The 17,938-nt window shown below is 41.7% G+C and overlaps 1 pseudogene; it reads right to left on the bottom strand.

The window, feature by feature from the left end:
• Positions 1 to 14,036: 14,036 nt before the first annotated feature.
• Positions 14,037 to 14,201, bottom strand: LOC113921229 (annotated as a pseudogene).
• Between the last annotated feature and the right edge of the window lie 3,737 nt (positions 14,202 to 17,938).

The raw sequence follows: 17,938 nt of genomic DNA, 5'->3' as shown, positions 1-17,938 counted from the left end.
GTGTATGGTGTTAGAGAATGGTCGAGTTTCATTCTTCTGCATGTGGCTGTCCAATTTTCCCGGCACCATTTATTGAAAAGACTGTCTTTTTCTATTTTTATAGTATCTTTTGTTGTATGTAAGTTTTACATTTATTTAATGGAGGTGAATGTATCAGTCCTCTTTAAAGTTATTGCTCCAAACTTCTTGCTAGAAGTTTGCCTTCCCACAGGCAAGGGAAACAAAGGCAAAAATGAACTATTGGGACTTCATCAAGATAAAAGCTTTTGCACAGCAAAGGAAACAGTCGACAAAACCAAAAGACAACTGACAGTATGGGTAAGATATTTGCAAGTGTCTTATCAGATAAAGGGCTGGTGTCCAAAAATCTATAAAGAACTTATCAAACCCAACACCCAAAGAGCAAATAATCTAATCAAGACATGGGCAGAAGACATGTACAGACATTTCTCCAAAGAAGACATCCAAATGGCCAACAGACACATGGAAAAATGCTCCACATTCCTTGGCATCAGGGAAATACAAATCAAAACCACAATGAGATACCACCTTACAGCAGTCAGAATGGCTAAAATTAACAAGTCAGGAAATGACAGTTGTTGGTGAGGATGCAGAGAAAAGGGAACCTTCTTACACTGTTGGTGAGAATGCAAGCTGGTGTAGCCACTCTGGAAAACAGTATGGAGGTTCTTCAAAACGTTAAAAATAGAGCTACCCTACGACCCGGCAATTGCACTACTAGTTATTTACCCCAAAGATACAAATGTAGTGATCTGGAGGGGCACCTGCACCCCAATGTTTATAGCAGCAATATTCACGATAGCCAAACTATGGAAAGAGCCCAGATGTCCGTCAACAGATGAATGGATAAAGAATATGTGAGATATATATATATATATATATATATATAAAATTGAATTATATATATATAATTATATATATATATAATTATAAATATATATATAATTGAATACTACTCAACCATCAAAAAGAATGAAATCTTGCCATTTGCAGTGATGTGGATGGAACTAGAGGGTATTATGCTAAGCTAAATAAGTCAATCAGAGAAAGACAATTATCATATGATTTCACTCATATATGGAATTTAAGAAACAAAACAGAGGAGCATAAGGGAAAGGAAGGAAAAATAAAAGATGAAATCAGAGAGGGAGACAAACCAACCACAAGAGACACTTATCTCTAGGAAATAAGCTGAGGGTTGACGGAGGGGAAGGGGGTGGGGGGATGGAGTAACTGGATGCTGGACATTAAGGAGGACATGTGATGTAATGAACACAGTATTGTATAAGACTAATGAATCATTGAACTTTACATCTGAAACTAATAATACACTGTATGTTAATTAATTGGAATTTAAGTAAAAAATAAAAAAAATAAAGTTGTTGCTCTAAACATTTTTGCATGTATGGATTAAAAACATTCTGTCTCACTCCAAGGTTTTAAAGAGCTGCTCTGATTTCTTCTAAAAGACTTAAAGGTTTTCTTTCTCATATCTATGTATTTAGTCACCATTAAATACAGTTTTTTTAAAGATTTTATTTATTTGACAGAGAGAGAACACAAGCAGGGGGAGTGGGAGAGGGAGAGGTAGGCTTCCCACGGAGCAGGGAGCCTGATGCGGGGCTCGAGCCCAGGACCCTGGGATCATGACCTGAGCTGAAGGCAGACGCTTAATGACTGAGCCACCCAGGTGCCCCTAAATACAATTTTGTTTAAGGAGAGATGTGAGAATTTAATTAAATTTGTTTTTCGTATTAATAACCAGTTATTTCAGGTTTTTTCCTCCTCTTTCCTCCACTGATCTGAATGTCATCCCCATTTTATATTGTGTTTTGTAATATGTCATTCCCCTTGTTTCTTTAGAAAAGTTTTTGCCATCATCAGAAGAAAGAAATTTTCCATCTAGGAAGCCTTCCTGGTGTCCAACAAGTACCAAAAAAAGGACAAGTCAACTATAAGTGATTTTTAAAGACCACTAGGCACTGAATTGGCCCTTCCAGAATGCTTTTTAAATTTATTGCTGATTTTCCAGAGGAGGAATTTAGGGGAGGGAGAGGAGGTGTTCAATTGGCAAATGCAATCTCTCTAGCTAGTGAGCTTTGGGAGGGAATGACTGTTAATCAATTGTTTTTGTAATGTGCAAAGACCACTAAACTTATTAAAAATCAGTTGACCTTGAGAAAGAACTCTTGGCTGCCTTTTCCCATCACTTTTCCAACTAGCAAAAGCTATTTTCCCCATGAACAACAATTTCAAGTGTCTTTGGTAGAAAGAGAGGAATGTAGACTCCCTCAAACTCCAACTAAACTCAATTATCTCAAGCTCAAGTCACACCTTTGCTCTTGGGAAGAGGGCTCCTTCTCTAGCCTTTCTTGGTGATCAGTGAAGAGCTAAAAAAAAAGAGTTGGAAAGCTACTTTTGGCCACTTTCTCCTATGTTGAGCTACATTCACATCCAGAAAGCATTTCAAAGGATTGGTTTATACTTGACTAAAAAAACCTGGTAGTTGGGATGTCCTTAGTCCTTCAGCTCTTTTGACTTTGCAATAGGTAGCCTATTCAGAACCTGAACTGACTTCAATGATCAGGTACTCTAGGGCTGCACATATGTTGCCTGAATGTTTAACCTAGTGTTTTCTTTCCTGTTGCGAGAAACGGTTAACACAAAATTCTTACTCTGCCCAGTGATCACTGAAGGAGTAAAAGATTCGAAAAACTTTTAGCTTGTATGTACTTTGTACCAAAAAGCTAGTTTGAGACATCTGAGAAATACACTATTTAATTTTTATTTTTGCCAAATTGTCCTTAGAGTGCAACAGCCTCTCCTAAACATACTTAGATTGGAATCTTTGTTTTTATTTTCTTGGTAAGCAAAACTCCCTGTAATACCTTTATATGGTCTACAAATCCTCTTTGTCTTCTCCAGACTGTACTCTAGGGCTGGAAATGGGCATATCCCTTTGCTTATTTTCTTTTTATTCTGAATTCAAAACACTGAGAGCCATCCCCCCCAACCCCACACACACTCCTCAACATGAAAATGCGGTGAGGTCTCCTAAGCCTTCCATTGGATCTTTCCTTGGCCATTCTTGGACAGTCAACAGTTATCCTCTTTAATGGTCACAGGCACAATATACTGCTGAGTTGGCCCATGGACCACAAAAAATGACAGAAAATATGAAAACTGTAGGTTTTGACTTTATTATGTCATCTCTCTGTCTTCTATAATTTTTGTCTTCAGCTGCCTTAGGTCAGCATGGCTATAGACTGAAAGAAGTGTTCCATAGGAGAAAAGCACTGGACCAGGGGTATGACGTACTTCAGTCAAACCATTTTTCTGGTTCTCAGTTTTCTTGTCAGCAAAAATCAGGGGCCACAATGCCAATTAGGGCTAGTCATTTAGGGTAAATGAGATAAGCAGGCCTGGCTGGTTCTCTGATGCCCTAGAGGTTATTTCCCCCCTATGACACCAGTCTAAAGAGGAGTGCCCAACTTTGATCATTGCCATGGGACTGAAGTCCAAAGTGTTTCCAGATCTGGTTTTTCTAGAGCTGTAGTTATATGAATTTTTAAAAAGGAAATATCTCAATATCTAAGCATTGGCAACTAATTCAAAAATTTAAAAATTAAACTTTCCATGGCCCTAGTAAAATATGTCTCAATCCCTGGGTCACCAGTTGTAACCTCTAGACTAAATGGTATTTAAAGTCTCTTCCAGTTCCGAAATTTTATACTTTAATTATCCAAATGGTCTGAATTGAAGGCAGAACTGGTGTTTGAATGTGAGGAAGATTTTCCTGGCACCCAGTTCTTATATTTTGAAACAGGTGACCAAGGGAAATTGTGAAATGTCCTTCAAGTGATCTTGAAGAATAAGAGACACCTCCTTCTGTCTGGAATTAGTTAGGAGCAGTTGCCAGGAGGGGATGGATGTGTTCTCTCACAATTCTTCTCAGTTTAGATGTTGTAAAAACTGCATTTTGTGAGTTTTATTTCAAATGTCCTCAGGTCTTTTAGGGGAGGGAGGAGGTGGTAGTTTCGTTTCTGATTTGTAGGGCCTCTCCCTGCTCGATTCCTGGAATCATCCTAGGGGACTCTGTAAGCTGAAATTTAAAGTTTTGGTTTCTAGCTTCCCTTCTAAGGTTTAGATTAGGTTTCATAACTTGGAACTGAAATCAGGGCAGTAGTTGGAGTGTGGATGAAAATGTCTACAGCTCCAGTTGTCTGCATACTAATGAAAAGCAGAGAGGGCAATAAATAAAGGTGGAGATGACTGATGGCAAAGATAAGAGACTTTTAACCTCACTTCGTTTTCACTACAGTTCAGTCCTTAAGAAAATTGATCCTGATGACCTGCATCCATTTTCCTATGGATTAAAAACACCTAGGAAACACACAGACATCTTTTACACACCTAGTGTGCTCAAGCCCAGAGTCAGCAGTTCAATAAGCAGATAGAATTCAGTGTAGTTACTGATTGTATCAGGTAAGTCCTAGGTCTCTTATTCCACAGTAACCACAGCAAAATAAATATTCCACCACCCTTTGGAAGAGTCAGAAGATAGAGGCCAGAAAGAAAGAAAGAACATACGCATATTTAGTTATTAATCAAACCTATTTTGACAGCACAATGCATATTAACTGGGGAGAGGACGTTGAGTGAAGCCCAGAAAAGCAAGCTTGGCCAAGGATCCACTTTCATGTATAAATGAGTAACACGGATCATTGACTGAACCCAAGTGCTTTTGATGGCTAGATGGGAAGACAGGGCTGTCTGAGTTGGGAATTCTCTCCATCACCACTATCATCCTCAGAATTTAAGTACTAATCTTGTACCTGCTAAGGTGGGTGAGGGGCAAAAAATCTACTTAGATACCATATGTGGTGGCCACTTGTCTGCTTCTGCAACATCAATTCTCCCTTCTATGACACCATGGTAAATTTCCTCTAGGGTACCACTCCTCCAGAAGTGCATGCAGTCTTGGTGGGCCTGTCAGTCAACTGGCAAAATGATAAATGGTTGGCTCTAAATAGCAAAAACCACATTTGCTCTGAGGAATCTGAATAAATGGAGTGACAAAAAGAAGTCCAGAGTTCATCCTGACAAAGCATCCTGAAGAGACAGTTGATTTGTTCCCTAATGCTATTCTGAGCCCTGTCCTTTTCTGAGGTCTGGTAGTTCATTTTTTCCAGTGACTCACAGAACTATCCCATAGCCTTAAGAAAAATCCTACTTTATATTTAAGTTAGCCAATCATTTCTGTTGCTCGCAATCCAGGAAACTTAACAAGTATGTCAAACATCTTCCTTGTGATCTCACCAGCTGAGAGCTGATGGTGAAGAAAAGACAAGATAATCTATTGATAAATCATTAGAATTAGTAAGGGATTTGATGAGGTTACTATATCCAAATTCAATATACAAAAATCAATTGTATTTCTATATACTAGCAAAAAATCATTAAGAAATAAAATCAGGAAACATCTACCATTTATAATAGCATAAAATATCAAATACTTGGAAATAAACCAAGGGCTGCTGGAGGGGAGGTTGGTGGGAGGGAGGGTTAATTGAGTAATGGGCATTAAGGAGGGCCCTTGGTGTAATGAGCACTGGGTATTATATGCAACTGATGAATCACTAAATTCTACCTCTGAAACTAATAAAAAAATCAAATATTTAAAGTAAATGTAATGAGTCTATATGTATACAATCCCTATATAGACATTTATAGAATATTATTGAAACTAAAAAAGACTAAATACATAGATTTTCTTTTTAAGCTGCTAGTTTGGGAGATTTTTGAAACAGAATCTCAGAATTGACACAGTCAAGTTCATTTTTTTTTTTGCAGATAAGGAAAACAAAACTAGAAGGATAAAACAGCCTATTCAAGTTAGGCGAGAAAGACCTCAAGTAGCCCACTACTACCACTGGCTTGCTGCCCTGGGCTGCCAATCTGGGCATCCCTGCAGTTGGGGCTAGACCATACTCCTTGTCTCCAAAGGCCAGTGCTTAATAGTAGCTTTGAGTTGGCTCTGCCACTTTTCTCAGGGCATTCTAGCAATGAGGTATCTGTCTTCTTTCTCTCCATCTTTCTTGAATATTCTAGTACCCATGAAAAATCTACAGGATGGTCTCACTATGAGATTGTCTGCCTGAATTAGGCATGTAAATACCTCTTGATTTCCGGGGTTGGCAATCTGTAGTTCTTCTGACTCTTTGAAAGTAGCAGGTCATCGCTGGGATACTCATTCATTCCACGTAGCTCAAGGGACCACAACCCAATAAGAGGCATCTTTTCATTACATTTTTCCAGTTTCTGGTCACAGACATTGTATAAACTCCCATTTCTTCTCTTCCATGTGGAATAACCAGACTTCAGTAACCAAACTCAGACGAAGAACTGCAGTTTCCTCCCAACCCCCATGCCTGACTTCCCCTCTGCTGTTTTTTCCTCTCTTCCATGGGTTATTTTTTCCAACATGGGAGACAAGGAGAATGTGTATCCCAGGTAAAACGAGGAGGGAAGGGAGGAGCCATGGCACAGACACATCAAAAGAGCCCTTTGTACTCAGGGCACATTATTCCTGGAATCCAATCAAGTGTCCAAAAACCCAACCAAGCTTTTCAGACAGCACAGAAACCAGTCATGCAGGCCTCTTGGGCTTTGCTTTTTTAAAGCTTTATAGGGTACACTGAATTATTTGGTTGGGTCTTTTCAACCGTGTGACATTTGGGTTTTCAATGGCACAAATGGAGTGGATCATTAATTATTTGGACGCTTTAATTAAAAAAAAAAAAACCAACTTCACTGTGGATTTATGAGGGTCTGCTGGGGGGCAAGGACAAGGAGGCCTTTAGTGATTCCCTCATTTGAATGAGAGTGAGGGTTGGGAAGGTCTAGAAAGGAACACTATAGAATCATCTTCCAAGAAGGTCTTAAACCCGAGTGAGGGTTTATTTGAGGGAGGAGAGGCTTACAATGAAGAAAATGGAAGGAACACAAGGGAACAGAATCCTGGGACCTGCCAAATGCATTGGGGCAGGGTGTTTAATAAAAATCAATGGTGTAGCAGGGAGCCATCAGGGGCTCTTGAATCAATACCTTTCACATAAAGACTAGAAAGTCCAATGGATTGGGGTGGGGGGAGGGCTGGTTTCTGGAACATTTGATTAACTTAACCAGAGAGGGGGAATTTGTCAGTGGAATGTTGAATGTCTAGAGGGACATGGTCAGTCTCTTCTGGTTTCAGAACAGTGAGGTAATGAGGGCATCACGTTTGCTCTCTTCCTTTTGGGGGCATGTTCTGCAACCTTGCTTTCTACTTTAAAACGGATGTGTGTCCTGCTTGAGTCTCACACACTCTCCATTTCCTGAAATCCTGAAAAGGCTCTCATATTCCTAGAGGATTCCACTCCTCGGTGCCTCTCCATGAAGGCACCTCATCCCAGTGACAATTGATCTCAGGTGGGTTTGGAGAACATGGGAAAGGAAATAAGCTCTTCTCCAGAGATACCAGGAACTCCCATTTCTTCAGCCTCTTGTATCCAGGAGCCTCAGGAAAAAGAGACCCAGCACATTTTTAAAATGCTGATGAAAAGTGCTTATCCTTGACATCGCAGGGCACAGCCATACCATATGTGGAAAAGAAACACAATGATTTGTGTGCACCTCTTTGCTAATTTCCCCACTTGGATTTTTAAAGCCCCTGCCTCTAGTCAAAGTAATTTAATATAAAGAAAAAAAAATCCAAAAAACTTGGATGTCCCTGATGTCTTGCCTTCTAAAATGCACAAAATTATTTTAGGAATTGTTCCTATGGTGCCAGTTGACTAGACAGTAATATTTATCCCATTTTGCAAAGGAAAGAAACTGAGTCTGAAGGAACTCAAGCAACATGCCAAAAGTTATAAAATATTAGTGGGCTGGAATTTTGGCCTTTTGGAAACAAGCATTTCTCACAAAAGACGTCACAATCTTATCCACGGGATTATAGAACTAGGCTGTCCAGATGGTGTTTCAGGAAGAAATCCAGAGCATTTACAAATGGGTTATTTGTTTTTCCTTACAGCTACTTCCATGCAAAGTATGCATCCATTTTAGAGAAGAGAGAAATGAAATTGATCCAAATTTTCTGTAGTAAGTCTGTCTGAGGTGTAGTGGTGGTGATGTTCGTTCTGTCCCAGGTTAAGGTCTGGAGGGGTCATGAAAGACTCTGAAGGTAAACCTGGCTGAAGTGGATATTTGAAAGTAAATGAGAGAATGACTGACTGAGAAGTATGATATGATGGACCCGCTCGACATGAAAGCAAAAGTGAGATTTAATGCCACCTCCCAACGTCAGAAGATCAAGTTGGAGGGGAAAGTGTCTGGGGGGAGGAGTCCAAAGCCCAAGAGGAAGGGTTGGATCACAGCTTTCACCCCTGCAGGTAGAGAGAGGAGTGGGCCATTGTTCTAGGAGCTTGTGGGCTCCCCAGGAGTGTTATCTACCTCAATCAGTCAGGGAAAACAAAGGGACATCACCGGTGGGTTTCAGCAAGTAAAAGTACAAAGACATGGTCTGGAGAATATGTTATTTTACCTCGGTTTTCCTTACGGAGAGAGGCAGAGGCTTCACTTGGGTGTGGGATGGTGGGGTATAGTGATTGAGAGAGTTTAAGCTTTCCAGGTGACACTGCCCAGGCTCAAGGCACCCATCAGTTTTCATTCCACAGTATATGGGTAAAATCCAGTCATACTATTGTATTTGCACCTAAATTTAAGATACTATATTATGATAAAGTTTTATCGTATTATTTCTAAGTCAGGGCTTATAGGTTTCAACGCATTTTGGGGCTGTCTGGCGATGAAAGATAAGAACTGCTACATAAATGGTATTTATCTGGGGACTCAAATCTTGAAACAGAACCACTGCATGTAATGTAGCTTTACCTGGAAACTTCTTTCCCCTGGTCTTTACCTAATAGACTCATCTTCTTCATTCTTGTCTCAGCTCAGTGTCAGCTCCTCAGAGATGCCTTCCTTTACCCCTAGGTCTACATAAAGTCTTCATGTAAGGTTTCTCCAAGTGTCCTGTAATTTCCTTCAGAGACCTTATCACCTGAAAAAGTAGTTACAAACTGATAAGCTATTTAATCCTTTTTTTCTGGTACTGGGTAGTAAGGTCCTTGAAGGCAAGGACCATGTCTGTAATGCGTGCTTGTAATGCTTCCACTGTCAGCAATATTTGCTGAATGAAGGAATGAATGGTCGTGTCAGGAAATCTGAGATTTAGTCTGGATTCTGCCACTGTCTGCCTGAGTGGCTGTGGCCTTTCTTGGCTCAAGTGTCCTTATCTGTTAAATGATGCTGTTGGAATTGATATACTAAGGACCCTTGTAACAACACCTCTCTATGAGCCATTGTAACACTCCCTGTGGTTGGGTCCTTCTTGGGCAGCTCCTTCAGCTCTTTCATTCACCCCCCAAATGATCTCAACTCCCCAACGTATTAATGACAAGGAGTATTTTCCTGTTGATTCTACAGCTCTCTTGGAAGACACTACAGCTCACAACTCTTACCACTGTACTCCCAGAGTTCCTATTTGACATTTCTTCTTGATTCGATTTTCAACTCTCCTGCTCTTTCTCCATTCCTGGGCTTGTCTCCACTCTCTGCAGCCTCCCAAAGTTCTCTCTTTTACTTAGAGCAGTTGCACACTTGCCTACGCACCCTTCTCTCTCATCTGCCTCAGGGCACATGGTTGTTGTTCCTCAGATGTCTAGCAAACTGGCTGCATCTCAACTTCACTGTGTGTTTCCTTTTTTTTTTTTTTAAGATTTTATTTATTAGAGAGACAGTGAGAGAGAAAGAGAGCAAGCATGAGTGAGGGGAGGGAGAGGGAGAAGAAGAATCCTTGCTAAGCAGGGAGCAGGACCATGGGATCATGACCTGAGCTGAAGGTAGACGCTTAACTGACTGAGCCACCCAGGTGCCCCATCACTGTGTGTCTGCATGTTTCTTTCCAACTCCACATTCAGTAACGTTGTGTTGGTAGCTTAAGTCAGCTACGGTGGGAGGACTTGCTACAGAAATTGGCAAATGCTATAAATCAGGGATTTTCTCTCTCGGAGAACTCGTTGTTATGTAGTTACTGGCACACCACTGTCTGAGCTCCTCCAGCCAGGTTATCACCTAGTTTAGGAAGTTGGTTGAACCCAAAGACCCTTCGTCATTACACTTATATATAGTTTTTAATTCCTCATGGTCTAGGCAGAGTAGTAGGGGCTGAGAAAAGTTCATATAAAATGGTAGCTGTTTTGGTCAGGGTCCCTCCAGGAAAACATAACCTATGCCAGATAGGTTAAGAGAAGAACCTTAATATGGGAAACTAGCTAAATATTAGGGTTAATAGAACTACAAGGGCACATGGGTGAAGCAAACCCTAGATTAGCAGGATGCCACTATTACCTCTAGGGCTGGAGTGATGGGGAGGGGAGGTGGTGTTACCAGAGTTTAGAAGCTAGAATTGTAGAGGGAGAGCCTTACCGGTGGAAGTGGGACTCCAAAGGAGACTAAACTGCTGTTGAGACGTCTCCTGAAATGTGGAATGAGGGGAGTACCTGGGCTTTCTCCTTCCCCCAGGAAGGAAATTGGTCAACCTTACTCAGAAGCCCGTTGGAATGAAGTTTGGGAAATGTAGCAAGCAGGGGTCAGCGCCCTATAATGCAGAACAGGACAGAGCAGACCTCACACTGAATCTGACGATAAATAGGAAAATCATCATCCTAATAACTCATCATATTCTGGATAATAATATCCCTAAAGGGACATCTAGTTTCTAACTTCAAGGTTACAGCCAGTCACATGGCTTTCCTAGAGTCCCAAAGTCAAGACTCACTCTATGAACCCAAATAATTCCCTTGAGTCTGGCTCCCAAAACCATTCTACAGTGAAGACAGATTAAGATCCAAAAACTCATTGTAAGATACTGACAATCCTAATATAGCTTCATGATCACAAGAACCAGGGACAATCACATTTGTGGAAAGGTAGAAGTTTTCCCATCTTTTATTAGTGGGGCCGAAAGAGTAATGACTAGAGACATTCTTCTACCCCCATCTTCCTTTTCTTTATTTGTTTCTTATTTTCTAAGAATCCAGGCGCTGTACCAGATACTGAGGTTACAAAGGTGTTTTAGAACTTGTCTTCAGAGAACTTACAGCATGGATGGGAAGCAGATAATCACAGGCAGTGGTAGTCTGGGCAACTCTGGATTCATGGACTAATCCTAAAGAAATACAAACTTCTGCTTCTTGGTCTGCTTTCACCTGGGCTGACAGCAGGGGCAGATCATGGGTCGCTGGGGTTCTTTTTAGCAGCTTCAGTGGCTCCCTGGTGCTTGGACACTTTGGGGTTAATCCCTTTCTTCCTCATGTGAGGCTCATCTTCCCCTGAGGGTATTTCTACATTTGCCTTTTAGTGAATACTCATGCTTTTCCACTTGGCTCTCTGCTCATCTTCCCGTAGGGGGATAGTGTCAGCATCTTGTCTCTTGTATTGCCAGTGACTATAACTCTAGTGTGCTATCAGCTCAGTAAATGTCAGATTTCTTCCCTGCCTGCAAGATGAGTTTTACTTTTGGGCCTAGATGGGGCTGGGCCCAGTGATGTGTTGAACTGTGTCTGTGTTGTGGCATGTTCCTGCCAACACGCTCCCAGAATTGGGACCCCTTGTCATCTCTGTCATTCCAGCTTATCAAGGGATGCCAGAGTTAGTGCTTCCAACTCAGCTCGGACCTCTTGTCTGTGCCCTCCTAGAGGGTCAGACACAGAGAACAGGAAATGCAGAGGGTAAATGTGAGACTGTGAAAATGAGAGAATAGGGATAGAAAGAGAGAGAGAGAGGCTCTTTTCTGCTGCCATGGTGGCATGGCATATACTGGAGAGAGGAGGGGTATGTAAAGAGGATTCAGAGGAAGTTCTCTGTGTGCTCTGAATTTCTAGCGGGAAAACACTTGTGCTGTTTCTTTAAAGAAACTCAAAGAACGGGGTGCCTGGGTGGCTCTGTTAGTTAAGTGTCTGCTTTCAACTCAGGTCATGATCTCAGGGTCCTGGGATTGAGCCCTGTGTCAGTTGTCCTTCTTCCCCTCCCCCTGCTCATGCTCGCTCTCCCTTTCAAAGAAATAAATAAAATCTTAAAAAAAGAAAAAACAAACTCAAAGAACAACATGTGTAATTCAATTTTGTGATTTGGGGTACTTTCACTTTTGGAGGTGGGATTCCAAGAAACTCAGCTATATTCAGGATACACTCCAAGGTTGTTGAATTGCCTGATGTTCAAATTATGAACACCTTTGAGCCCCTGCAGAAGCAAAGTGCACGCGGTGATGGACAGAGCCCTGGACGCAGTGCAGGAAGATGTGTTGGCTGCTTCCTTCCCACGTGTTTGTGCTCAAGCAAGACACTCATCATCTGCTCATCAGTGTCCTCATCTGCATGAGGCTATGATGAGTATCCTGGCCAATTTACTCAGGTCTGTTGGGAGGCTTGGCCAAGTGGAAGCACTTTATAAATTGGAATGTATTATAGCCATGCAAGGGGATATTATTGAAATGACATTTCCTGGTAGGGTGCAGCTGCCTTCCACAAAGTGAGGATCAGCTTACTAATGCCATCCTAGTAGATGAAATGTTCCCTACTCCCATCTTCTGTTTTTCTTTTTACTACATTAGAAACACAACCCTCAGGGCTTGTAGGTAATAATTGCTAAAGGGTGCATCTAACTTAGAAATGCCTACAAAAATTCCACTCAACTTGGTTTAAATTGTCTGCATTGTGGAGGAGGAAGCCATAAATGTTTCTCCAGAAGGAAGTGTGTGACCTAGGCCTGGTAGGTTAGAGCTTCGAAGGGTTGGAGGCTCTAGCAGCCAAAGTGCATCACAAGTGAGTTCTCAAATTTTCAAGGGCATATTCTGTAGTCCACTCACTGAGCGTTTGTGTGTACATGTGTCTTTGTGTGTGCTAGTGCATTTATTAGAGGATGTGGTGGTGGCTTAGAGCAGGTAGGTTTTCACTGCCAACAAACTGCTTGCTTTTCACAAAGAGTAGAGTTTTCCTTGGCTCCACTGCCAGCTGCTTTATCTGTTTTCATTTTAAAGATGTGTTTCCAAAGCACCATTTCCTGAAATCTTTTGGCTGCAGGCAGGTATGAGATTCCCAGTTGCAAACCCAGGGAGAAGGTGAGCTGCCAGGGAGAAGTTTACAATAGGGTGGGTCGTCCAGAGGAGAGCCAACTGAGGTCTTGCCAGGAAGTGGAGAGGGAGCCAGAAAAAAGGACCCTCCATGGGAAAATTCTCCCTCCAGTTCTGACTGGAAAGTCATGTCTAAGAATTTTAGTTTGAATAATCAGACTGAGTTCTTGTAATTGAGGAGGGGATATCAAGCTTCAAGTTTAACAGAGTAAGATGAGTTGAAGTGAGTCCTTTCCCATGGAGCCTTTCTGCTAACCCCCTTTATAACATCTCCCTATGTTTAGCATCCACCCTGTCTAATCTTGATCACATCTTTATGTGCTTACTGCCACTTGGGTAAATATCTCACCTACCCAGCCAGGATTTGAACTCTGAGCTCCTGTCACATTTACTTATAAACTCTTCAGTGTCTGACACAGTGCCTAGAATGCTGCTGGTGCTTAATAAATGGTCCATGTAAGTGGTCAAAGGATGCAAACCTAGAGCTTTTAATGGGTTTTGATGAAAGATTCATTTATTTCACATGCATTTATGGAGCACCCAAATACACCAGTCCCTGTTGCTGGCAGTGGGAAGAGGCTGGGAACAAAGTACCCATGAAGATAAAAGGAATGACCTGAAAGATAACTTCCTTTTTCCCTACTTTTGTATATCCCTCATTGTTGAGAAAATTTTGGCTATGCTCCGGTCTTTGTCTTGTCATTCCCATATTCCTGGCCCCTTGTCCTTGTCCAGGGCCTGTCTTAGGCTCTGGGACTTATTTTGTTGGTCCTCAATAGGTCTTTAAATAGCCCTGGGCTAGTTAGTAGACAAAGTATCTCTCTCAGCTCTCCTATCTGACTTAAAACACTCAAAAATAGGATTTTTTAAAAAACCAATTCTCTAGCTATTAAGCTGATAATAACAGATACTACACTTGATCTTAGCCAAAAGACCAAGAAGCAATCTCAGTTCCCTAGCTATCAAAGTTCACACGCTTGCATTGTGGCTAGTTCTGGAGACCAAATCTCTTATGTTTCTCTCTGACTCAGATGAAATTTAGATGAAAATGGAAAGCTCCCTTAAAGGACAATGGAAGTTGCTGAAGAACCCTAGGTGGACAGATGTGGAGAGGCAAGAGCAGAGGTAGGATCATTCTATATGGAAGAGCATTGGAGAGTCTCATAGTTTCATGGGAGGATCCTCTGCTTCTCCCACAATGGCTGGTATTCTTCAGATTTCATCATGAAAGAGTCCTGAAGAACACGGGCTTGGCAGATAGCAGTTCACACTTTGTTTTATTTGCAGAAATGGGAGGAACTGGCACAAAGAAGGGAGTTATTTTTCCCCTGTGTGACCCCACAGGACTGAACTGGGTTCTCTGGGTCCAAGTTACAGAGAGGGAACTTCTTCTTTAGCTCAAAGGAAGCCCTTTTTGTTGTCTGACAATGAAGTACACACAGAATTGATGAGCTCCTTGTTATTGGAAGTTCTCAAGGAGAGGGTAGATGGAATGTTGGTGGGGTTTTGAGATGGCTTTTACCTCAAATGACCTCTTAGAACTTGAAATGAACCGTGGTTCATGCGTTCCTCTGTCTGACAATGGTTCTGGTCATTGGGCCCCAGGGTAGCTGTTCATGCTAACATTCTCAAAATGTCAGAGCTGCTGCACCACTTCTTTCTGACTTCTTTCTGCCAGGTCTGACATTGCTAAGCATAGCCTAATGGAGGGCAAGTTGGCTCAACCTCCCCACCAAAAGACCAATGATGGCAGCTCCTGGAAGTTGCATGAGAGGCAGTTTGAGACAGCAGGAGAACCTGTGGTCATGTAGACAAGTTTTGCAGGACTGGCAACCTGTTGGATATATACCTGCCATTCCTGGTCATCTCTGTTCTTCCTCTCCTCCCAACCGACCCCCCGCATATTCTAAATAGAACCTTTTGGCTCAAATCCTTCCTCTTGCTATAGTTCCCATCAGTCCTTTTCTTCTTATTTGCCTTCTAATAGTTCTGAACTATGGCTCCTTCCCTCTTTTATGAAATAGGCTTTTCTAGGACATTATTCATAAAAACAGAACACTGGGGCATGAGGGTTGAGCCAAAGGTGCCAGGAAGTCTGCTTTTCCCCTTCCCTTTTGCTATCAACTGGCCTAACGCTAAAATCCCGTGGGACCTTGTTAAAATGTAAAGACAATCCCACCCCCACCCAGGAGGCAGTCACCCAAATAACAGCTAGACTCCAACTATGTAATGCAGACTGTTTGTTCTCATTCTTTTCCTCTGAGAGTATGGGGCCCTGGGTGGGGAAGCCAAGAAGAAAGAGCTATCAGGGTCTTACCACACAGTAGGGAAAGGAGTCATGAGGCCTGGGAGCTTCCAGACCTGTAAACTGTCTCATTTGGAAGGGGTCTAGTCGGACTTCCTCTTTGTGCAGATGGGGAAAACAACGACTGTGGAGGAAAACAGATTTGACCAATGTCACAGGTGACAAAAGCACACACTCATCTTTGCCCAGTTTGCCTTTCAGAGTCCTTGAAGGTTTATGTCTGAGGGCTTTTCCAGGGTGAAAGTGAGATTTTTCAAGCTGGAAAGTTTGGGTACATGATGGTTACTGCAGTATTGCAGAACAACAGAAAACATCATAGGGCTATATCTTGATTTGAAACTGTGTCAAGGCTAATCAGTTCTCCTTCTCTGGTTCATCTGTTTTGGAAAAAAATGAATAGTAATTTCCTCTTTCATAGAAAGTGTAGGAAACACAAAAGAATGCTCTTGGGTTTCTAGCTCTGGTTGGTAGATCTTATATTACACATCCTCTCAGGCCCTTATCTTTAACATTTTTGCCTATGGAATTCCTAGCACCAAGTAGGTATTCCCCACATGCTTTCAAAGTAGACTAAAATTCCACTTTTTCCACTTGTGGGAAGCTGTGGGGTGGGGAGAGGAGGTAGATTGAGAACCTAAAGACATTGCCTACTATTCCATTGGTTTACTATGCATCTCATAATAGGACTTCCCAGACAAACCACAGATGTTGGGACCATTTACTGCTCATCCCAGGGGCTCAGTGGAATGGCAGCAAGATGTCTTTGCTCATCTAGGGCTCAAGCTGTCCTGTATAACCATATCACCACTGAGCAGAACAGAGGCTCAAAATGGTCTTGTAATCCCTTTCTCCTTTGGGGGAAATTGTCAGTGTGTATGTGTGTTTTTTTTCCCCCAACACTTTCAAAATCGCGATTGTTTATAGTAACTAGAGATGGCAGAACCTGGCTGAAGGGGCAAGGCTGAGTTTTATCTAACCCCTAATTTAGTTCTCTTAAGTTTGTCCAAGTTCCTGAGACGTTTTTCCCTTGTAAGTTAAACCATTGTTTGTCAAGGGAAATATAAATTAAGAGCTCTATTTTCTGAGTTAAATGGAAACTAGGTCCAGGGAAGCAGATTCTTGCTATGTTCCTCAGATCTCTAATATAACATAGGAACTGGAGTCAGTGTATGACTTAGACTTGATGAATTCTGGAGGAATCCAAAACTCAAGGAATGTGGGAGTTATGCAAAGCCAGGAACCCAGCCTAGGTTTGACTCATCAGAGCTTTTAAGAATCAGTTCGGAAATTCCATGGCATTATTGAAAGGAGCAAATCTCTTTTCCTTTACACAAAATGGATTCTGAAACTATCAATATTCTCTAATTGGACCCCTGGATGGACGAGCCAAATGCTATGCCCAGACCAAGAACAGTGACGCCATGGTCATCCTCATGTTTATTGTAGAAAGGCAGCTAAACTTCTAGTACTACATCGACTGTCCAATTATGGATCTCTGGATTGTATGATTTGGAAGACACACAATTAAGGAGATGGCTCTGGCCAAACTCGAGTTTGTAAAACTGGTATGAAGCCAATAAGAAGTAACACAAACCTCCTTCAACTTCTCTTTGCATGGCTAGAAATCATGCTTGTAGGCTCAAAGCCTTTACAGTGAAAGACAGAGATATTGGAAATCATGTGCGTTCACGGACACTCAGAAAAAAGTATAAATCCATCTTCTGCACCTCCCCAGTCTGATGACCAAGCCAACAAGCCAGTATTTCGCATGGTTACCTTCACAGACCTCAGAAAACATTAAGAACAGATGATGAGCAAAACTATTACAAAGTATTAACGGGTTGAAAACAACAGCCCTATTTAGCTAAATTATTAAAAGCCACCGCAGATAATTCAAATAAGTCCCCCTGGGACAGTATTTTTCAAGAGTGGTTAGTGGCTGACCACCATTTAAAAAACACACTTTGGGTTAAAATGCAGATGTCAGGACTCTACTTCCAAATCCACTGAACTCAAGTTTCTGGGGGGAGGGTGGGTCCAGGGATCTGTATTTTGAACAAAACGTTGCCATAGACTGAATAGATGGTCAGCTTTGCACATCTATGTACTATGATTTTTAAATACAGCTTAATATATTGGGATGAACAAATACAACTCATATTCAGAGACATGCTGAATTTATATAGCTTTGGGTCCCGTTGTACTCTTAATCAATAGATACCAAGCATAAGACAGTGGTTTATGAAATTTCTTGGCTTTAAAAAATGATACTCACACACTTAAAGGCTCGCTTTGCCCAAAGATATAAAATATCCATTACCTGGCTGCCGCGATCAGCCCACGGCTGTAACATGCTGTTCTGCATGCTATGGCAGGAA

Source organism: Zalophus californianus, chromosome 3, assembly GCF_009762305.2.
Source record: "Zalophus californianus isolate mZalCal1 chromosome 3, mZalCal1.pri.v2, whole genome shotgun sequence".
NCBI classification, from domain to species: domain Eukaryota; kingdom Metazoa; phylum Chordata; class Mammalia; order Carnivora; family Otariidae; genus Zalophus; species Zalophus californianus.
Note: the sequence above shows the minus strand (reverse complement) of the source record. Positions and strands in the feature narration are given on the sequence as shown.